Here is a 6,000-nt window from a genome sequence, read left to right on the forward strand (position 1 = left end):
CATTCTATAATTCCTAATTAATTTATATCCTATCACAGAATTGTGGATAAATATTCTTGAATCTGAATGTTACACTGGAGTACATTATTATTAAAAGGAGAAATGAACATTGAAATAGTGTTTGCTGCTCTTGTTTATCTATTGCTTTGATGGCATTGTATTGAAATATTGTATTGGTCAAAAAGTAGAGGTACCTAACTGGTGTATTCTTGGATCCAAGACAATGACTAATGTGATTAAATTTGTGTTTTTGAATTACACTGATGCAAGTGCACCCTAATTAAAAAAAAATGGCATCTAACATTAATTTGTTTAGTCTTTGATTTGAACAATGTGTGAATTACTACAAGCAGGTTTGAAGGCTTTCCATCGCCAACCATGGCAAATAGCATTTAGTATGTGCCAGGGCAATGCAGTGCAGAAATAAGACAGTATCTTCAGATTGCATATGCAGTGCAGTCACAAAAAAAACAAAAAAAAAAAACATTATGTCTGTCTTCTCATTAAAAGAGTTTTTCTTGGACAGAACATTTTTGATGGCCTGCAGCTCCACCACCATATTTCATTGATACATCCCAAAGTGAAAAATTAAATTGAACACACTCGCCTGCTCCACTGATCAAAGCAACAAATCAGATTTACACTGTTCTGATCAAGCCTCCCCTGCTACCCAGAACAACCTGACATTTAATGAGACCGGGGATTTAAAAGATGCCTCTTCCATAGTCAGACACAATGTGTAAAAAAACAAGAAAAGGAAAAGTAATCGGTGACTCTAAGGGTTTTTTGTTTTTTTTTTCATTTGAATTTAACAATACTTTTACTAATACTCAGAAAGCAAAAAAAGAAAAAAAAATTGTATTTTGCTTTCGACATATATAAGCTTTTGTCCCCGTTGGTGGTCGAGTTTGACAACCTGGACTTCAGAGAAAAAACTATATATATGCCCAGTTGGGTTTGTGGGTAAAATCTGAAAATGTCTTTTGAAATTAAAGTCCTTAAAGTTGAAACAATATATTTTGAGAATCAACTTTAATTTCAAAACATATTTAGATTGAACATATTTAGATTTTTACAATTCTGTTTTAAAAATCAACAGAATTTTGCAAAGTAAAAGGAATTTACATTGTTGCAATAAAAATACAGACTATTGATCTTAATCTTAAACTATAGGAATTTATTTCGCTATATCTGGAAGACCCAGATAAAGTGAGGTGCATAGAGATAACAAATTTTGAATATACTCTTAAATCTACACATTAAAAAAACAATATGGTAACTAAAACTCAGCAAAAAAAAACAAACAAAAAAAAAACGGTTGCAAAGCATACAAAACAATGACGCACAGATAATTAAAACATGGTATGCTGAATGTAACTAAATTCAAGAATCTAAATGTTAAAGCCTCAAATGCTTCTGTTTCTTCCCTTCTATAAAATGTTAAACCTCTTTGATCCTCTCTCCAGGGCCAGGTTATCCTGAGGACAAGGTTATGATTTAGAAAGGAACGCTTGTTTGCCATCTGTGCTCTAAACCTCCACAACAGCTACTCCCTTGACAATGTTGAGCATCAATATTTTGCAGCCCCTCACTTTAGTTACTTTGCAGTTTCTCCTATTCACTGTGTTTTTTGACTTTGTGCAGGACTTAACCTGTTTGCCTTTAATTTGTTTTTTTGTATTTTAGTGACCACTCTGCTACAAATATGAGCTATAGATGGGCTTGAATTTCACACAGTAAATAAAACACAATGTACACAAAGTATCTTAGAGAGCTATTATTGAGACAAAATGTTACAAATAGCAAGGAGTACTGTTAATGATCTTAAGAGTGTCTTAAACCTCCTGTAGCTTGACGCTTGGGGAGAGCGAGACAGATGTTAGTCATGTGATTTTGTTGTGTTAAAATGATTAACACAACAAAAATGATCTTTATGGTTAAATAGGAAGCATCATTTCATAATTTTTTTGTATCCCATCCTCATCCTGTGGACTTCGAACCACTGCGCTGTATTTTTACTGTTACTCTCTCTTACTATGAAGTAAATGTGTTAACAATGACTACATAAAAGTTCTGGTGGAAATTCAGTGCACATATTGTTGTTGTTAAAAATAGCTACCGAACAACAGCAATGTCATGAAACTAATTTCTTATTTTATCATTAACAATTGGAGTTTGAAAAGTAATTATCATTTATCTCCTTTACCAAAATTAAATGACAAAAAAATTGACAAATTTTTGGCTCAGATTCTAGTACTCCGAAAAAACTGTAGGGTACCTCTTTTGTTGGAAGCAAAACTGCATGTGCTTACTCCCTTTGGTATGTGAGCTGGAAGTGCTCATAGCTCTTAGTTAGATGTTCGCTATTTAGCAAGAGGATAAATGCAGAGGTCAAATTTGTGTGTGTGTGCGTGTGTGTGCAAAGAAAGCCTGGTTTAATAAGAAATTCCCCTCAGTTTGTTCTCATTTTAAACCAAATTTCATGACAACAGTTTAGAGCCTCTAATGGGTTCTGTTGCACTTCATTTAGCATACTGTATAGAGCCTATTATGATTTCCTATTTACATTTACGACCTTTCTAACCAAGACAGTGACAAGGTGAGCAGCAAGGTGACAATGCTTCAAAATGTATTCAGGTTTCAGAGTGCAATTTATTTAGCCTGTGCTATATAGGTTTTTCAGCCTCAAAATAACTGTTCCTGGTTTTTTTTGACAGAAAACACAGTTTTGAGAAAATTTTAATTAAACCAACCATTTTTGACTAGATTATTTCATTTTACTTTTTCTTTTCAGATAAGTATATTAACTTCCCTGTCTGACACATTGAAATGCAATCACATCCAACAGCTTAGGTTTCATCTTTAGATTAGGATTCACATCAGTTTTACTTGATTCCCTTGCCTTATCACAAACAAATCCTGACAAGCAGTGCATCTTAATTGTAGTCATGGACTCAAAGTAGATTTGGTGTTCCAGCCTCTATGGCAGTGCTTTTAAACACTGATCCTCAACACACACTGCTCTGCATGTTTTAGAGGTTTCTCTACTTTAACACACCTGATTCAGATGATTCAGAAAATGCCTATTAATCAGCCACCAATTTAAATCAGCTTATCTGGACTAGTAAAATATGTAAAACATCCAGGTTCATGCCTTGAGGATCAGAATTGAAAAATACAACTACAGAACAGAATTTAAGCTATCTAGCAACACAAAATATAAACTATGTTTTTTATTTATTTATTTAAGGGGATCTATTATGCAAAATTTTTTTTGGACAGTGTATACTTCCAATTGGTTCTATACTGTTCTTAGATTAAAATGTTGGGGAAAAAAGTAAAATAGATGCTGAATGAACTCTTGAGCTGAAAAGTATAGTACTTTAAACTTCATTCAAGCATTTTAAAACAATTCAGTAATATAAAGCAAGGCACTTTACAAAGATTAAGACAATTTAGTCACTCTTTTGCATGGTAAGCTTGATCTAAAATTTTTATTTCACAAATTTTTAGAGAATCAAACTTGTAAAATATAATAGAGTTAGATAATGCTTTGAAAATATTCAACACAGAAAACAATAAAATATGCAACAGCAAGGTAATAAGTGAGACAAGCTTCCACTAATGGAAACACACTGCGATGGTTTCCTTTACAAGTTTTTAAAACATTTGGAAAAATTCTGTGTATGTGTGTACCTGAAGAGAAACGTGCAAACTCTATCACAGAAAAACCCTGGCAAAGATTGAATTTGGAGAGGTTTTTGATGTGTAACAATGCAAACGAATGCACCATTGTGCAAACACAAAAATTATTAAACATTTCCAGCATCAAAAAAGATGAAAACAAGGTTACAATCAGCTTAACAGGAGCACTTATGGAGTGTGGAAGGTTAGACTGTCGAACAAAAAAGACCGGAGATGAAATTGAGTTTATTCAATTTTTGGGGAACAATTTTATCATTGCATAATTTCAACATAGCAGTGGACCACATGTGAAAGATAAATATTTCATTGTACAACAAAATAAGTCAACTATGTGTGATCAAAATGTGTTTTTAAAAATGTTCATGAATAGAGTTGCTTCCGCAAGAGCTTGGCAACAATGTTCAAGCAAATTGTTTTGGGATAATTTTTTGAATGCTTCAAATAAATATGATGACAATGACTCAGAGAACTTACAACAAAGATATGTCTTATGGTTTACTTTGAAGGTTTATTACCAATTACCATCTTAGTTCTTGCAATGCTACAATGGCAATATTACTGAAGCTGAGCCCAATAAATTGCCGCATTCAGGAGCACCAGCTTGTGTACTCAGTCCGTTTTCGAGTTTTGATTGGCAAAGTGTTCAGCATTGAGCCACCTGTACTAACAAAACATGTTACACTGAAACACGACTACAAACTGCAATCCCTTCTAATCTCACACAAAGCAAAATAAAGAAAACAATTTTAGAAAATATACTGTAGTATAAGAGAACAAAACCAACATTTATAATGTTTTATTCAGAATTTGTGAGCCTTGCTCTTATAAAACTCTGCTGCTAAAAATTACTACTACAGCTTCACACCCACATTTGCAAGCTACAGTAAACAAACAGGTAACATTTTCTTGATGGGTTTTCCTCCTTTCCTTCGAGCTGAGTGGGTTTAGATGTGTGTGCGTGCATGTGTGTCTGCATGAGAGTGAGTGAGTGTTTTGTTACTGCTCAACTGAAAGAGCTGTTTGTGCTGATAAATTACAGTTAACTACTGCTACATTAACTGTTAATTTACATGCAAGTGATAAATGTTTGTGTGTAATTTACAATTACCATTGTAAATCCAACATGAATTTTACGACCATTCCTGATTTTGTTGCGTGTCTGTGCCGACAGCTTCAGGGAAAGGGCCTGTCTTATCTTATTTTCTCGCTTTGAGTCAATGTTCATCCCATTTTTGGTGTGTCTAGTTGGGACAAGATTTTAAGAATTGTTTTTTTTTTTTTTTTTTTTATCAAAACATGCTAAAGATTTCAGTCGTGCAGAAATTAAATACTTTTCTTCTTATCTCCATCTTCAAGGGGGTTTTGGGACGTTTTGTAAAATTTAATTTTTTGAGCCTTTGATCATGTTATAATGACATTAACTCATCAAAAACATACCTGGAGTGTTGCAAAGAGAAAGAGCTTCTTAAAGAGACCAAGGCCAATTTCAAGGCATCAAATTGCCAAGTGAACTTTCTTATAAGTTATGCTTGACATATACTGTGTTTTTAACACTCTTGCTGAAAGTAACACAGTTACTATGTGCCTGGAAAGTACATGAAAACACCCTTTAAAGCTATGTTAATAGTTTGTTTTGTTGTGAACTTGTGGTCCAACAACAGTCTCCTCAGGAAAATGTCTGCTCTTACCATCTACCGGCAAAGGCCAGGTAATCAAGTCAGAAAATGCAAATTTATAAACAAAAAGCATCCAACAGCATACTAACTATTGAGGGTCCCTTACAAAAAGAAAGAAATGCTGCTGGGCTCATTCTGTCAGCACAACCACCCTACAACTGCTGTAAGGGAAACCCACTATGATTGCAGAGACTATGGTTTATATACAAATTTTCTCATTCCTTTGTGAAGTATTGTGAAGTAAAGGAATGGGAATAGAATAAGTGGGATTTTGCATAACCTGCACAGAATGGCTGCTTATGTCTTCTCTTGTATGCCTCCCTTGGATCTCTGCTATGGCAGCTGCAAAAAATGAGTCAATTCATTTTGTGTGGGTCAATATCCAGACAATTTTAGCTAGTGATGTATTCTCGCTGGTGTTGCCGAGCATTTCTCAATTGTCATTGCCCTCCCAGCTCAATAACTTTGAACGATTGTTCTGGACAAGGTCAGTCCTCAGTCACTGTGTCCCAGTAGTTTCCGGGTGATCATACGGAAGCCACAGGCAGCTGGAAAACACTAAAGGAAGTTTTATGTGTCACAGCAAAGAAGCTTGATTTGAACGAACAGTCCTCAGGAA

Source organism: Gambusia affinis, linkage group LG19, assembly GCF_019740435.1.
Source record: "Gambusia affinis linkage group LG19, SWU_Gaff_1.0, whole genome shotgun sequence".
NCBI classification, from domain to species: Eukaryota; Metazoa; Chordata; class Actinopteri; order Cyprinodontiformes; family Poeciliidae; genus Gambusia; species Gambusia affinis.